The 18396-nt window shown below is 36.3% G+C and overlaps 1 protein-coding gene across 3 annotated transcripts in view; it reads left to right on the top strand.

Annotated features, from left to right (window-relative positions):
- Window positions 1-12860: 12860 nt before the first annotated feature.
- Window positions 12861-18396, top strand: part of LOC149085065 (uncharacterized) — a 115460-nt gene continuing 109924 nt past the window's right edge. For all 3 annotated transcript variants that reach the window (XR_016192790.1, XR_016192789.1, XM_089232847.1), the window contains exon 1: window positions 12861-13911. The gene's annotated coding sequence lies outside the window, so the exon portion shown is untranslated. The remainder of the gene's footprint in view (window positions 13912-18396) is intronic.

The following is an 18396-nucleotide window of genomic DNA, read 5'->3' as shown; positions in this document are numbered from 1 at the left end:
GAGATATCTTGCTAATGCTAAAATAAGGAGGAGAGGTATCTTGCCAATGCCACTCAAAGGGTTGAGATTCGTCTGAAATCAGCGATGAAACGTACTGTCTCAATCTATTGCTGTAATTACCGTTGTGATATTCAGATTCTATGATGCTCATTTTATTCTCATGCTTAATGAATATACAGAGTGTATGGAAAAGTCCCTTGGATCTGAAATGACTTGCAAACAAAAAGAGCTACAGCAATGTAACTGCTCACACGGAAAGGGTCCCAAGGATATGTCTTCAAAAATTTTAATTTAAAAAAAAACGCTTTCAGTGCAATATTTGAGCTATGTTCAAATGGTGATTAGTATGATTGGTATTGCTCAGCAACACCATTCAAATGATTGGTATTGCTTTAGTAAGACGAGCAGATATGTTCCGGCGTCCCTGGCCCAGGGCAGCAAATTCTTAGGGGCAGCGAATTTTGAATTATAAAAAAGAGGAAGAAAAAACATCTATACTATTATATTATATTATTATGTAGCTTTCAGTATAAAAGTAGTATAGGGAAAAGAACAAAAATGGAAGGAACAAAAGCAGTTTAATTAAGAAGTTCCTTATTTCCAAGTATTTACTGAGATATTTGAATTCGAAAATCGGCAGAAAAAGCGGCGGATAACGTTTCTATCCCGACTTTTCTCTGATTTTTGAATTCAGATATATCTGCGAATATTGCACTTATCAAAGTGAATATTTCTTCGTTGGCGTCAGAAGAGACAGGGCGACAACTTTTTAATTCTGTTTTTGGGCACAGGTTGTCCATTTAAAAAGTTTTTTTTTTTTAATTTTAATAACTATACAATCCCTTGAAACATATATGACGTAGCTGAAATTCCTGACTTCGCACATTAACAATCCGCCAGAATGACTTTAATATCGGTCACCGTTTTCTTGCTATTCCCATTTTGAAAACCGTCAAACGATTGTGGGACACTGTACATTCAAGTAATGCAAGCATTTAAATCACGAGAGTGCACAAACCACTGGCGGGCCCCGTCTAGAATTTTAATCGGTCCACGAAACAGTTTTGAAAAAGTAGTTCACTATGTAAAAACACACTTTAGGAACTGCGGTTAAAGATAATATGTATAAATATGTAATGCATTATTGATTTTGTTGCTATATTATAACCAAGTACGCAGAAAGTATTTCGGCACCATTAATTGGTGCTGAGATATTTTCATATTCGAATGTATGCACCATACATTCAAATTTAATTTATCAGTGTTTTTCATCGATGTGTGGACGCCTGCGAGCCGGAGGTTGAACCGTCCCCCCGTTATATGGCAATCATTAAAGATCGCAATAGGATACGAATACAGGACAGAAAAGTAAAATTTAGTCGCAACTATATACAAAACCACTTTTTTGTCTTTTGTTTGTTTGATTTATTAGTAATGGCGTGGAAGGGGGGGTGATAAAAAAGTTAGATTGAAGTCGGAAGGGGCGGCAAAATTTGTATTGCCTACAGGCGGCAAAAACGTAAATACGGCCCTGATCCTAAACAATATGGATTGATGCAGTTTGATATAAGACAATACGCAGGCATTAATTTTCATTTTCGTACTTGAGAAGATATAAATAAAAAGTTGAAATCAGGTCCTAATTATTTTATATTTAATTTTCTGGGCTTCGCATCTCTAAGGAACTCAATATTTCGAGAATTGAATTCAATTTTTTAAATTATTGATGTGGCGGAAAACCCCGCCAAATTTCCGCATTTCTACGGTAAAATCGGCAATTTTAACATTGATTTCTATGGGGATAATTCTGTCTTTGTCCCTCGAAGTGATGATTATGACGTCTATTCAAAAAGTCTCATTTGAACTAAGGTGACTGTATAAGGATTCTTATTCTAGTGGCTATAATTTGAACGAGTTCCGACTTCGTTGGATTGCTCACCATTGCATAACCACGAGATCGAACGATCCGGGTCGAGATGCCAATTTAACTATTTACTATTAGAAAATGTAAACATTAAAATAATTACACTTACTTAAATAGGGTGGTCCTCCACCCGCCGCAAGTTCATACCATTACAAAGTATTACGTCAGCATCAATGGAGGGAGGGAGTTTAGGATTTGATGACAGGTGGGTTTGAATAAGACGCATTTATAGGGTTCTAGGTTTGAATGATGCATACGTCATCAACTACCCTTTATAAAAATATGAATGCCAAAGACGAGAAAAACCTTCCATAGTTTGTGGGCACCTTAACTAACATGTCCCCGCATTGATAAGTCCTGTATAGACTTCCTTCTTTAAAGCCGAGCAAATAGTGAGGCAACCGAGAGGTATGAGAATTGAGATTAGCGCACAACAATACGAAACACCTGCATTGTTTTGTTCTTCACCGCACATACTCGAGGAGAGAAAGAGGCAACTCTCAACGAGGTGCGCGACTTGAACAAACAAGTTTGTTTTCAACTCGATCTGCTGATTTTTTGGTCCGTTCACTCTAAAAAAAACCTGCTACAGAGGGATCATCGTCATACCCGTACATTTCAGAACCCCTGTCGTAATTTTCTCTTTAATTCCTCCTGACTGTGCGAACACATTCCTCTTCCCCATGCGATTTTTTCTTACGCCGCGCACATAGGTGACCAAGAGGTCAGGGAATGTGTAATAGAGATTAGCGACGAAAACAGTTGTATTGTTTTGTTCTACACAGCACATACTCGAGGAGTGAGAGAAAGGTGACTTCACACGAGGTGCGCGACTTGAGCTAACAAGTTTGTTTTTGCCTCGACCTGCTGATTTTCGCTATCTGCCGATTGGTCCGTTTTCTTCCCTTTTTTCCTTTCTATCTTTAAAAAAAGCTGCAGGTGGATTATCATTACACAACCCTTGCATTTCAGAACCCCTCTGGTCATTTTCTCTTTTCTCCCTTCTCTTAACTATGTGCGGACATCTCTTATGCGATTATCCCTAAGCGATTTTTGTAACGCGTACCTTTTCGTCCCACTATGCACAGCCCTGGTCACAATTCTTGTACTGTACCTATTCGACCCACTATGTGCGCAGCCTTATAGACCGCCCCCAAATCCTGTCTTCTTGAAGGGGAGGGGGGTCGAGTAAAATGCTTTGTGTCCACTCAGTGCGTCACATGCGTTTTCGTTGAGTGATTTGTTGGACTCCCGTAAATCCCAACTTCGAGATTCGAATGAGTCGATCTCCTTAGAAAGTCTTGTCACAGAGAGCAACAGGCCTACATTGGTACAATTATTTATTTAAGCATTTCACTTCATTCATATTTTGAAAAATTTATGGCAACGCTATACGAGAGAGCACTACACACAAACGAACTTCACATAAGGTTCACAACACATATACGCACAATTCCCAGCATGACCGGGTCTCCTTCGACCACCAGCTTATATCTTAGACAAAGCGGTGTGCCATGTGTATATATGGGGCTGTTCAAGTATTACGTCAGCAAATTTTTAGCCATTTTTGACCCCCCCATCCCGTGTTAGCATAATTTCGTCAGCACTGCCCACTACCTCCTAACGCATTATTGGTGGAATCAGAAACGTACGCGGGAGGGGGATCGTGCACCTCCCACAGACGAAAAAAAAATTTTTTTTTTAATGTAAAAAAGTTTTTAAAAGAAATTAAAATTTCGAAAGAAAATACCTTTATATATACGTGTGTTATAATCGATTTGCAATTTCTGTTAATTTCAATGCTATTTGAAGGGTAAAAACTCAAAATTTCTCTTTAAGAAATTCATTGTGACCCACCCTCAAAGCCATATATGATAAACCATTGACCCGCGGACCAAATGTGGCCCTGAAGGTTATCTGATATGGCTTGCCTCCTCAAACCCAATTCTGTAAAAATGAACTGAGCGGCACATTCAAAGCTCGCTTAAGCGATCCGTGGCAGTCGAGTGGTTAGGGAATTAGAGCTTCTCACTGAGCAGGTCTGGGTTCGAATCCCGGTTCAGGCATTGATGTCTACTAACCTAATACTAACAAATTCCCTGGACGGATCATGCTGATCCCTTGGGAATACGTGAAGATCACGTTTTTATAAAAAAAAAATTAGAGATTCCTTGAGTTGCATGTGGCACAATTTTAGAGCACTTTAGCGACCCGGACACATTTCCAGAGCACTTGAAGGATCCGTGAAACACTTAGAGCTCGCTGAAGTGGCTCTGTAAGGGATTTATCACTTAGGAAGAAAGAACGTTAGTTCAGGTACCCACAAACTAGCGATTTTTCTTGTTTTTGGTGCACAGAGTAAGATGCCATTAAGAATACTTCATATTTTCATAAAAGGTGGTTGATGACGTAAGCATCATCCAAACCCCCTCCCCCTTGTCATCAAAAGTCAGCAAATCGGAACCCCCCCCCCCTCTCGTCGATGCTGACGTAATATTTGAATGACTCCTATATATGTGTGATCTGTGGTTAGGAGGAGGACTTCCGTACGTAAGCGGATACACGCTCTTCGCAATGGGGGTAGGGATGTGGCAGCAAGGGCGTAGCGAGGGAGGAGGACTTGGGTGTCCGGTCCCCCCCCCCCCCCCGAAATGTGAGAAAATGACCGAAAAAAGGGAAAAAGATGGCCAAATCTTTTTCTATCACAAAGTGATAGAACAATATTACCACTATTACCAATATTACCACAATAATACCACTTTCATTTCGGTTCCAGTCCCCCCCGAAATGAAAGTGGTCCCCCCCCCCCAAACGAAATTTCTTTTTACGCGCCTGTGTGGCAGGGCCGTTACTAGGCTAAGCGCAAATTGAGTCGCGTGCAGCGTTCGCGAGTTGAGCCGCAGATTTTCGTGTCCCGCGCACACGATTCTTCGTATTCGGTAGGGGTTTTTTAAAAATTAAACCGTCATTTTGATAGAGCTCGTATTCTCTTATGAAAAATGTTGTTTAATATCAACGTTATTTACATATATTATCAATTATTTCTATAATTATTTCCTGAATTATTTTCTTTCTTTCTGAGTTTTTATTAAATATTATTGTTTTTTCCAAGGTTTTGACTTTTCATTAGCTCTAAATTTTAATTCATTAAGGAGTTATTTTTCGGAATTCATTATGGGATTCATTAATTTCGGAATTCATTATGGGATTCATTAATTTCGGAATTCATTATGGGATTCATTAATTTCGGAATTCATTATGGGATTCATTAATTTCGGAATTCATTATGGGATTCATTAATTTCGGAATTCATTATGGGATTCATTAATTTCGGGATTTTCATTGATACACGGAATTTTCACTAATTTTGTGATTCCAAATTTAAAAATTTGTCATTAATTCTGAATTTTCATTAATTTTTATTAGTTTTTAGAGAAAAGAAATCCACTTTTGTTTTTTTAATAGCCTACGAAATATTTTCCATTAAATTTCCGAATTCGGCTTTAATTCCGAATATTCATTAATTATATTTAATCGATCGATAGAGGAATAATTTTTCATTAAATCAGAAATTTAATTATTAATTTCACTAATTCTGGTGTTTCATTAATCTATTTTTCTTAAATATGAATTTCCAGCAGTTTTGGAATTATTTATTAATTTTAAATTGTGATCAATCGTTTCATTTGTTTTAACTTTTCACAAGTTCCAAATTTCATTCATTATGGGATTAATATCGGAAATTGATTTCGGAATATTAATTCATTCCAATTTCTGTTACTTATCTTTAAGTTTATTGTGTGATTCATTCTAAATTTTGAATTTTCTTAAATTTTATATTTTCATTAATTTTCGTAAGCCTTGAATTTTCATTAAAATTTTTATCCCTCCTAAATTTATCTTAATTTTTATCCATTTTCAATTTTTATTAATTAATGTAGTTTTCATTAATTTATGTACCTTTAGTTTTTTTAATTCATAAATATAATACATTCATAAGGAATAATTCATTAGAAACATCTGAATTTTCGATAGTTTTTTAACTATTCGCTAATTTTTAATTGTCATCAATCCTAATTTTTTATTTCTTTGTGTTCACGTTTTTATATACGGTATTTTAATGCATATTTTCAGCTCATACTCGTATTCTATTTTTAATTAATGTTATGTCTTCATTAATATCAACTTTAATGACCAATAATTCAGGATCCGGGAGCCTCCCAAATGACAAGGTTCCAGTCCCCCGAAATCGTTTCCTTTCGAAACGCTCGTGCACTGGGGACGCGTTCCAATATGTTTGTTTATATTATATATATCGTCATTTTGTTGAATTTTCCAATACACTTTTCCATTCAGTTTTGCATGTAGTTATAGGCCTACACACCCAGACGAATATTCAATTTTTTCTCCCGAAAATAACCTCCAACGAATTCAGATATTCACTCACAGATTACAGGAAAAGTCCCTCTTTCACGACAGCGCCGATACCGTTGTGAGAGGCTCTTTATGGGTGTAGGTTACGGTTCCAGGCGCCCCCCCCCCTTTTTTAATTATCTATTTCTTGCCGTGTTCGTGGGATAGGGGTGGTTTCTGAATTCCAATAGCCGATAGCGGAGGGTGTTGACATAAGTAATGTCTCTTTTGCACACACACACAGAGGCTGTCTCTCCAGATAAATATAAATAAGCAAGAGAGAGAGACCCGCAATGGTTTAGGTTTGCAGTGTATTTTTTCCTTCTGTGACAGTTGTATCTTTTCCTTCTGTGACAGTTGTATCTTTTCCTTCTGTGACAGTTGTATCTTTTCCTTCTGTGACAGTTGTATCTTTTCACCAGAGACAGACACGCTAAAACGTTCTCCGTTCTTTTTGGCAATAATGCATAAAGCACGTTATTGAAAAGAGGAATTTTGGATTGCAGATGGAACACATGTTGGAGCAACAGCAATTAATAAGTAATAGAGAATCAGATAGTTCTACAACTTCAAGTGAGGATTCCATAGAATGGGAATCCGTAAAAAATGACTAAAACTGTAGTGATAACAAGTGGCATCGACGTATATGCGTTCGGGTGGGTGAACGACGGAAATTTCGGCAAGAAAAGTGAGTAAAAGAATTCTAAATTTTTCCATGTCATCTTTATTATTATTTGGGGCTATTCCCAAATTCAAACGTGAAAACCGGGTTAATAGGAGTTACTAAGATACTTTTCAATTAAAAAAAAAAATTTTTTTTTTTTTTCAAAAACCGCACTTTAATTCCTGAAAGTATCGACGATGGTTTTTTTTTTTGTTTTTCATTAGCTAATTGTTACTAACTGACTGCAATTTTTTCTACAAGCATTACGTTATACGAAAAAAATATTTTTTTCTGCGAGATTGGCGAGAATCAGCCATACCTTACCGAGGCTGCGCATCGATACATTCGTTAAGAGGCTTTCGTTGTCATAGGAACGAGTGATGCGGTTCCCTCGTAGCTTCCTCTTAACTGCAAAGTTAACCTGAAACGGACTATAAACAACATTTTTCATAAGAGAATACGAACTCTATCAAAATGACGGTTTAATTTTTAAAAAACCCCTACCGAATACGAAGAATCGTGCGCGCGGGACACGAAAATCTGCGGCTCAACAGCAGCGCCAACGAGTGCGCGCGTGCACGCGCTTACCGTAGTGTCACCTCGTGTATCAATTACCGCTGTCCCTCTGATTTCCGTTGGCTGCAAAACAGAGTGCTGCCGGCTTCGTGTCGCGAACGCTGCACGCGGCTCAATTTGCGCTTAGCCTTAGATCTGTATCTGTCGACTTTACCTTTGATGTGCCCCTGTACCTTTGACAAGGCCCCCCTCCGTATCTCCGCCCATGATCGTTGGCTTTATCAAGACCAGACACATCTGCAATAATTCCATTAATCATATCGATAGCTAAATAAGCTAAATAGAAAGGAATTACTTCAAATTACTCAAATGACTGTTTTTAAGCAACCATCTTGACATTGATTACTCTGGAGAAACCATGATGAAGACGAGCGCTCAAAATGCTCGGTACTTTGCACCAACTAGCAAAGGCAATCTATACCACTTCTTTAATTGAAGCTTAACTTAAATCAGCAATATTAAACTTAAAACACGCTAAAATATATAGTGTGTTCAATCTATAATCATGTGAAAAATAATCTCCGTGTATACATTTACACAGCAAAGTTCACTTCAGCAGTGTCAGACTCCCTATATTCTCGAAGGGCAATCCAATCGGAGGTGTACGCGAGGTCGACCTTTGGAGGGGGCAGAATGAATTTCTTGAAGAGAAATTTTGGGTTCTTAGCCTTCAAATAACATTCAAATTAACAGAAACGGTGTAATGATTATATATAAAGGCATCTTCCGATATTTCAATTTAAAAAAATATATATTTTTTGCACCAAAAGTCAATTTTTTTACGTTGGGGGGGGGGGGGAGTGCACAGAAGGCTCGTAGCCCTCTCCCAGGCCCGTAGCCAGAAATTTTATTCGGGTGGGCAGACCCCCCAAGTCTTCCCCCGTTACGGTCTTACTCTTTCCCCTGTGTACGTCTCTGATCCCAATATGCGTTAGAAGGAGGGGTGTCAAAGTTTTCCTGACAACGAGTGGGGGGAGGAACAAAAATGGCTAAAAATCTGCTGACGCACGTAATACTTGAATAGCACCATATTTGGAATACTAATTGTCCATATTTTTCTCGCAATAGGGTCAGTTTACTTTTGAGTAAATTTCCCGCTCACAATTTGCGAAAAATGTGCTGTTGTGTAACGATGAAAATACGTAGTGAATACGTAAAATAAAGTGTCATGTCATGTCAATACGTAGTCAAGTATTTACATGTATTATCAAGCATTTATAATTTTTCTATCAAAAAATTTTTTTTTGTTTGATAAACTCTCGAAATTTCCCACAAATGCCAAGAAAAAATTTCCCACGTGGAATAATTTTTCCCACGAGTTACCATCACTGAATGAACAAACAAAAGCTAACCAATCATAAGAAATGTTCTAATAAAAGCATTTTCTCTTGAGAAGATTTCGCTTGACAGAAACATTGGATACATTAGAATGCGCATGCGTGTGATTATAAAAAGGTTGCTACTATTACTTGGCGGCACTGAGCTATAAGTATAGGCTGACCATATTTCTTCGAGAGAAAAATACGGGCTATCGCCAATTACCACCAAAAACGACGCCAAAACCAAGCAAAGTTGCCAAATATTGTTGAAATTACGGATAATCACAATGGCGGGAAATAACATAACATAATTTATTTGTCCCCAGTCAATTTCAATAATACTATACAAATTAGAGTTTACAAGCAAATTACATATTTTACAATATTTGACAGAAAATGCAAAGAGAAAGAAAAAAATGTTTGAATAGACACGGTAGAAAATAGTTAATTCATAATATGGTGAAGAAAAGCTGGGACAGGGAAGAGAGCAATAGCTAAAAGCTAGTAAAATGCTCTCGACCCTATGACATCTTTGCTCTTGCGATACACGTAAATCTTCTTATTTCTTTTGACCTGAAAGAAAGATAAAAAGAACGAAGTATATCGGCCAAATAGGTGCAAATATATTTATTTATTAGATTAAAAAATGAATTATGGCAACCCAAAGCTGATATAAGAGAATTTCATTCTACGCGTTTTTTTTTTTCACTTTAATTCAATGGCAAATTTTTAATAATACAGAGAAAAAGCTAGACAAAAATAACAATTAAAATAAATAGCATCTACACTTGATGTTAACGATCCATATAACCAAATCGAATTATTGTTTCACTTAAATTTACCTGTCGAAATTATTTATTATTTGATATAGAAAATTTGAAATCAGGATAAATTAATTTTTCATTGCGTAATATTTGTTTAAATTTCATTTATTGTCTTCCCATTTATTAATGTGACATTGCTATTGCAGTACTTTGCTAACCACAGTTAATGAAAAAGAAGGAAAGTTGCTTTCACCAACAGAGGAGTTTATCTGAGTTTCTGTGAAAAGTTCATAATTGTTTGTATAATTGCAGGCCCGTAGCAGAAATTTCGTTTGGGGTGTGACGGTTGACGTTTTTATGGATTTTTTTATGGCATCCGTGTGATGATGGTTGTTTTTCACGGCACCAATTATGTTGTGGTGCAAAATTGTTGAGTACTATTTAAGTTGACAGTACTCCAAGAAAGAAAACTTTTGGCCTGGTGATCATATTAGTGGGGTACCATTTTTGAGTTGTTACCGTGTCCGCAACAACCCTTTGTGTGTCGGTGAGTAATTCTCCTGAATAAATATGTACTAGAGCATTTTTACCGAAACAATTAAGTCACAAAGAAAAAATAATATGTCAACACACAGAGGTCTAAATGCACATTAGGTTCTTTAATTCATATAACCAAAAACAAAATACCCAAAAAGAAAAAAACGATGCTGAAATATCTTACTTTACTTATCGAAAATTTAAAAATTTAAATATCGCTGCAGTTTGGTTTTTCCTGACCACTCAACAAAATTTGAAAGAGAAAATTTACTCACTATCTCCCATATTAAGGTCACTTCATTCTTGACAACTGGACTTCGATGAACAGTTCCCTTTAACTTGAACACTCAGTACGGACAGTTCGTTATTTCATGTCATCCTTAGACGGGCGAATCTGCTTGGCCAATTGAACGATTAATGTCCTCTGTATCTGCTGAAGCGACGGTCCGTGCACATACTTTACGATGTCGGAGCATCAAAGTTCTCCATCTGTACTACCACTCGGGGTAGTGTGGACATGGACGAAGTAGCATCCTTAGACTGGACTGCAAGAGACAGCTGCTGGGCTTCATCTTTCTGGCATGACAGTAAACCTTCCTTCCTGGATCAGTTGGGAGCAACTGATATAACGAGACGATGCTTCATACTGTTATTTTTATAGCTGTTTTTCTTGAACTTACATCTTCAAGTAAAATGTTACGACTTTCGGCAGTTCAGAACTACATAGGGGTTTTGAGTGACTTGACTTGGGATTTGAGTTTCAGGGGATCTTCAAGTTACGTGGGGGGGGGGGATTCTTCAACGGCGGGACCGTTCTTTCTTGTGCAACTGGTCCCGATGAACTGCACGCCTCCAAAGTTTTTCAGTGATAATATGTAAATTGAGTGATGGGCGGGGCTTGAGAAAGCGCACCCTCTAATTCGTCGCACAAACTGCGTCATCCAAAATTTTATCCAATTGTAATACGAGGCGCGAACACAAACATGAAACCAAAAGAAAAACATCTTCTCTCAATACGGGATCGATTTAAGAAAATGAACGGCTTTCAGCAAAGTTTATAATGACAACAATAATTTTCAATATAAGATTTCCGGATTAAATGCATAAATATTCATCAAAATCAAAAAACATTAACATCATTGTGTGGGGAAAAAATTTAGCTTTCCAACGATATGCGACATCATATATAAATATTCTTGTTTCGCGACATGCCGAAAAATTTAAATCCAAACAAAGGAAATTCTTAGAAAAATTCAAATTCAACACTTTTTCGATAACAGAGAATAATTTCAAGCATATATAACATTATTTCAAAAGTTTCTCTTCCTCAACATATTTTACAACACAAGCCTTTTTTTTTTTTCAAAGCATCGAAAACAGTGGAGAGAAAAAGAAAAAAAAATATATAAATTTTTAAAATTGAAATACTCACACGGTCTCAAAATTATTTAACTCTGGATTAACAAAAATGTTTGTTTCCCTTATTAAAAAAAAAAAACATCGACTCAGAATATGTAAAAAGCGAAAAATCGGTTTTTCAAGTATAAAAAAAAATATACAACAGATTACGAACAAGTGAGAGAGAAAAAAGAAAAAAAGAAAAGGAATCTTATCTTCCTTTTACATGTACCGAACGCGTTCGTGTGGGAACAAGAAAACTGACTCATCAATATGGCGATAATATCTTTGATTATCAGTGAATCATTAGGTGTGTCTCTCTCACAAAAGAAAGAATATATTATTCAAAAAAACATACATTTTCTCGTTCAATTTAACTCGGAATTTCTCAAAATTTCACAGGAAGAATCAGAAAAATTCAAGGAATTTGTTATTGAGCCCAAATGATTGAGATGTCAAAGCAAAGCATTTGATATTTAGAATTTTCCGACAAACACATACAGTGTGATGCATAAAGAGTGTGTGTCCACTCTATACAAACGATCTGTGGTTTAGATCTCGGGCATTTTATGAATATCAGACGGAATGATAACACAAGAGGAAAGGAACTAGACAACCACGAGATTCGGTTCAGCTTTCCACAATAATATAAAGACAGAAGCTCAAATATTTTCCATGCGACAAACACAATTATATTTACATTTAGCAAATTTCACTTATTTGACATGACAATTCTGGATTAAAAATATGTCAGGCTTCTTTGTCGAAGGGGGGGAAAGTGTCCTACTTTTCCCACCGTGACAGGGGCATGGGCGGAGATAAAGGAGGGGCGTAGAAGGGATCCCCCCCCCACCCAGCGTCAAAGGTGAAGTCGACCGATCTAATGTATATATGAATTGACATCATCATCATCGTGCCCCCCCCCCCCCAGCAATAATGACCTTGCCCCCCCAGACTTCCAAGTTAATCTCCGTCTATGGTTTGGGGGGGGGGACCAAAGTGATAGAACAATAGAGTTGGCCATCTTTTTCCCTTTTTACGGTCATTTTCTCACATTTCGGGGGGGGGGGGGCAGACCCCGCTACGGCCTTGAGTGTTTGTATTTTAATGAGTTCTTTTCTCCTAGGAACAGGTATTTTGCATCGCGTGAATTAAATAGGACCATTTCGCGTCTTCAGAAACTGTTGTGTCTGCATATCGTTGTGTCTGCAATCTGCATATCGCGATTCAAACGTTTGATTTCTGTGAGAACGCAACAAAACTGCAGATAAGATCAGCGAAACGCGCAGCGAACGACGCCTTTGACTCCTCCAGAACCAGTCGGCCAATCAAGGCCGGCGTGCCTAGAACCCCTTAACACGTATATGAAGGCGTCTAGGCGTGCTGCGTCTTGCGATTTGTAGGAAAACAGTGGGTACTGCTCTTTTCCTATTGGTGATGAACGGCGTGTAGCGCTGGGTGATTCACGCGTTGTTCGCGGTGCAAAAAAACCCTCTACGAAAACGTTAATCAGCCCTGCTGTTTGGCAATAAATTGCCAAAACTAACAGCCAAAGATGGAAAAAAAAAAATCACCTCTCACTTTACGCGTGCGCATTCTTATATATTCAATGCTCCCGCGAATCTCTAATTTTCCTTATAATCCCCTTCCATGTATATATATTCTTGAAACCTTGTTGCAAAACTTGTTTGTGTTGTGGTGAATTCATGTAAAACTTTTTCCAGCTTTTGTTCGAAGTTGATATCTTTGAAATCACTGAAAGATCTTGGCTGATTGTGCCAGTGAAAGTTCTTGGGAAAAAGTGAAAAACCCACACGTGAGAAATTGTGTGTGACATTCATTGCATTGTCAAATATTTATAGATACTCTTCTTGATTTTATTGTACTTTTTTAACCAGAGGTTCTTCAATATATCCTGACTATATATTCGATTTTAAAATATATAATTAATATCCTCGTGGTATATAGTAGTGATTATCAAGACTACTCAATATCTGACATTCGTTCTCACTTGGTCTGAACTGAAAAGTAAAATAGAATTATTACTTCATGACGTTTAATTATCACAGATAAAAAGATAACCAAGCGCTTTACATTGAAATAGTAAAAAGAGGCATTTAATGGGCCTTGACAAATTAATGTAATAGTTGCGCTTCCAGTATCACTACCAAGTATGCATATGTGTTGAGTGCGTTTTATATAAATCACTCTGGCGGTGTATATTAAAGATAGGTATATACAAGGAAGAGACCTCCTCTTCTTGGAGAAATATAAACATGATTTTAGAAAGTTTATAGAAAAAGCTGATGGTACAAAGTAAGAGCTTATTTATGAAAGTTTCTCTTTTTAAGAAGTTGATAGCTGTGTTATGTACTTTTAATTTTTTTTATTGCACATGGGTTATTCTCATGAAATTGGCCTAAATTAAATTATTTAATATAAAGCCCAGCAGTTTATATTAAATACTAGCTTACCCGTCGCGCATTGCTGCGATCTCAGAAGAAAGGAAATTCAAGGAAATGAAGGAAAGGAAAAAAAAATTAAAAAAAAAACTGCCAGAAACCTTCGCGGGAGTGTACTCAACTTCCCAAAGTTTCATGGCGATCAGATGAATGGTGTAGTAATGCATAAAGGACAAACAGACATACATTCGTTTTTATATATATAGATATTTGACACAATTTTTTTCCGTCACTTTCTATTAATATTCCAGTTTATGAAAAGTCGTCACTGTTTTTAATTTTTTCATCAATAGATTTTAAAAATTTGCTTGAACAAATTTGCATTTGTTAAAGAAACATCCTTCTCCTGGCTGTCCCCAGCAGGCCGTCATTGGGGGGGGGGGGGGGGTAGCCATTGCACCCCGGCTTTTGAAAATACACACAATAAAAATAGTATATATATATAGACACATACATTGAGTACATGTTCTTTTGACCCCTGGAAAAAGTTGAAATGACGGCCCTGGGGTCCCCAGTTCATTTTTCCATATTTTAAAAGGATAACTTTCTATTCTAAATATATTTTTTTCAATAATATATATTCGGATCAATATACTTTCATATTTTTAAATATTTTTTTATCAATAATATGAAAATATGCCAAACGAAAATTTTTCCCAGCTTTTTTTTCATTCAAACTAACATCTCTTAACATGATTAAATTTAATGTTTTTCACCATGAGTTTTTAACAAATTTCATTGCTCACTATATTTCATTTATTAGCTGGTAAAGAAATGTCCCTAAGAGTTTTTTGGTTGGCATTTTTTTAGTAACTCTCTTCATTTTTGGTCCAATTTCGTGAGAATGACCCATATGTAATACATCAAAACTTTAATTGCACTGAATAAAAGATTATGACAGTTTCTGGATCCGAAACATTATGTATTATGTAATTCAGTGTGCTCAACACAAATTTGACTAAAAAAGGTGGATTGCTACTATTTCCTCTGAAATTATACATTTAATAAACATATAATATTACAATACATTAAAAAACAACATACATATATAGAAAAAAAATTGTGTATGAAAAAAACATAAATTTATAAAAATTCCCAATATATAGAGGCATAGCATCAGCATCTGACACATATTTCGTTTTGCTTATACTGTATATGAGGATGAGGAGCATCTCTTAGAATTGCCCAACAGCAGTCAGCGAGCATTGAGGTTGACCATATTCTCTGGTGACATTCTATGGTCCTTATTACTTTTTACCATACGATAACTCATATCGGTATGAAAAAATATTTTTTTTTAATCAGATTTTTTTGATTAAAACTGACTGCTTATTAATTAAAACAAATTTTGTTAATCATTAAGAATACATATTTGCATCTCTAACTGCTTTTTTCTCCTAATTGCTCAAATTTAATTAATGAGTAAACTACAAACTACAAGCAAAAATAAAAACACCAAAAAATCTGCTTATGTAACATGAAAGGTCATTGAGCCCAAATTAACTTCATAGATTAACATTTTTTTTTTATAGAGAAAATGATTGAGCATGATTTTATTCATGAGGCCCCCCCCTCCTCCACATTAAAATGAAAGAGTGGTGGCAACTCAGTATCACATATGGTGCAGTCTTCTCAATTCACTCTATGCACAATCAAAGGAGCATTCAGCATTAATTAAATAAAACAAATTCTATTGACAAGATTGTTTCTTGCACAATTAATGGATGGGTTTCTGACTTTGCATGGTGTTGCTTCAGTTTACACATTTTTATTCTTTCACAGATGTAATGGTTTTGGTAAAGAAAGGAGCAAACTCAAAATTTTAATACGGAAAGTAAAGTCGAAAGCCAAATGATATTTATATGTTGGTACAACATCTATTATTATTTTGAATTGGCAATTATGGCATAGAATTCACAAGGCTTTATACAAAAAATAATTCCTCTGTTTTTAATCAGAGGAACCGTTGTGCCACATTGTAATGCACTGAAAATACTTAGTGCAGTTTAGCAAAGTGCTAAGTTCAACTCCCTATATGTTTCTGCAATTTTTTCCATTCACAAAATCTAGAAATAGAGCAGTTTTCTTTCTGCATTGTATCTAGGGATTAAGTTGAAGTCTACAGGAATGGCAAAAGTTGTAGAAACTTTAAAAATTCATTAAGACCGGAAAAATAACCAAAATAAAAAATGGTTTGAGGGGTTAGCATCGCTAGGTCACAGGAATTTTTTTAAGACAGGAAAAAAAACAGCCACTAGGTGGCCCTGACATACACAAGTCAAAGAAATTCAAATAACGAACAAAATGCCTCTAAAACGTTTATTACAGTAATATGCGTTCCACATGATTGCCACCACACGGGATAACACATTGCAGGCGAGTCACAAATCCATCAATGGCAGATTGCACGCGAGTCACAAATCCAGCAATGGCAGATTGCACGCAGCAGGTCCACATACACTGTTTACAATGGTGAACTGGTTGTGGATTAGGAGCGCAAGTTCTTATAACAGTCTCATTTGCATATTTCCACCGAAGTTGCTCGTACCAGCGCCACCTAGTGGCTGTTTTTTTTCTTGTCTTAAAAAAATACTGTGACCTAGCGATGCTAACCCTGCAAACCGTTTTTATTTCAGTTATTTTTCCGGTTTTTATTCATTTTTAAAGTTTCTACAGACTTTTTGTCCACCCTGTATATTTACCCCTAAAGATCTTCTATACTTTTTTTAATCACACATGAACTTTACTACATATCACTAACATGCATACCATAGGCCTACCATGTTACTTTTACTTCGATATCATTAAAGTTATGTAAAGGAAAAACAAAATTTAAATTTTTTGATTAAATCAATGATTTTTTAAAAAAAGTCAAGCTGATTTAAATTCGCGTACCCTGATCAGAAGTATTGTTTAAAAATTTTATGATACAGTTGCAAAGCAAATAACAGACAAATTATCAATATATCTGTTGAATATATGTTCAACTAGTTGTTATCCACGACTTCACTCATGTGAATTTGGTAATATTGGTGATATTAAAATTCCCCCAAGAGCTCTTCGTGGGTTGAATTGTGAAAAATGCATTGTTAGTGAGTCTCTACACCAGGGGCGTAGCCAGAAATTTCGTTCAGGGGGGGGGGGACCAAAGTGACAGAATAATGGATTTGGCCATCTTTTTCCTTTTTTTGGTCATTTTCTCACATTTCGGGGGGGGGGGGGGGGGGGGAAGGACCAGACCCCCAATTCCCCCCCCTCGCTACGCCCTTGCTCTACACCAATGTTTCCCAAAGTGGGCAATATCACCCCCTGGTGGGCTGTGGAATGGTCCAAGGGGGCGATAGAACCTACTGATTTAACATAGGATCCTATGGGTTTACTCCAGGTGGGGGGGGGGCGATGAGAGGGAAAAAATTTCTGATGAACGGGGCGATGGAACGAAAAGTTTGGGAGACTATGCTCTACACCAGTGGTTCTCAACCTTTTTTTGTCCATGGTCCCCTTTCAACCATTTTTCATTCCTGTGGCCCCCCCTTGCAAACATGAATAATTTTCTACTCCCCCTTCCTTTCTTTCGCCGCCCTCCCCCCCCCCCCCCGTTTTCCCATTAGAAGATAGCTATTCAAAAATTGTCTGAAGTATAAATATTTTTGAGTTTAATTTGATTAATTTTTAATTTATGAAAATAACAAAAAAGCAAAATAAACATAATACAATACAGTAAAAATAGAATAAATCCCTTGGGGTCACAAAGTGTCTGTATCATCGTAATGTTACTTTTTGTGAAGTTTATTGTTTTGTGTTTTTCACAGTTTGATTTGTATGTTTTATATGTTGTGTCAGTCCAATTAAAAAATATATATATTTTTAATCAATGTAAACTCGGCGCTCGAAGACGGCACAATGTCATCAAGTTACTGTACTGGATGAAATTTTTATTATTTCCAAATTAGTTTTTTTTGTGTGTAAATAATTATGATTTCATTGAGAAATGTCAGTTGTAGCTTCCAAAATATGCATTCTTATAATGATAAAAATCGCAAAAAATGGTAGCAAGCAGTTTTATTAATTTTATTCTCTTCATGCGGATAAAAGTAGTAATGAGGGAGTAGCCACACAAATGAATCACAATTGAAAAGTTCAACCTTCCACATCGTTTTCAACAATAATACATGTATCAAGGATATAGGTTCATGTTGTAGCCCTACTATGAATTAAAAAAAAAAACTACGATGCGTGTGAAAATTTTTTTAAATATTTGTTTGAACCATTCATTCCAGAGAAATTATGTACGCAGTGACAAAACTGTTCGTGTGAACATAATAATGATTCATTATCA

Source organism: Pholcus phalangioides, unplaced genomic scaffold (genome assembly GCF_987345545.1).
Source record: "Pholcus phalangioides strain wild (caught in Gottingen) unplaced genomic scaffold, Ppha-v1.0 ptg000007l_1, whole genome shotgun sequence".
NCBI classification, from domain to species: domain Eukaryota; kingdom Metazoa; phylum Arthropoda; class Arachnida; order Araneae; family Pholcidae; genus Pholcus; species Pholcus phalangioides.
Note: the sequence above shows the minus strand (reverse complement) of the source record. Positions and strands in the feature narration are given on the sequence as shown.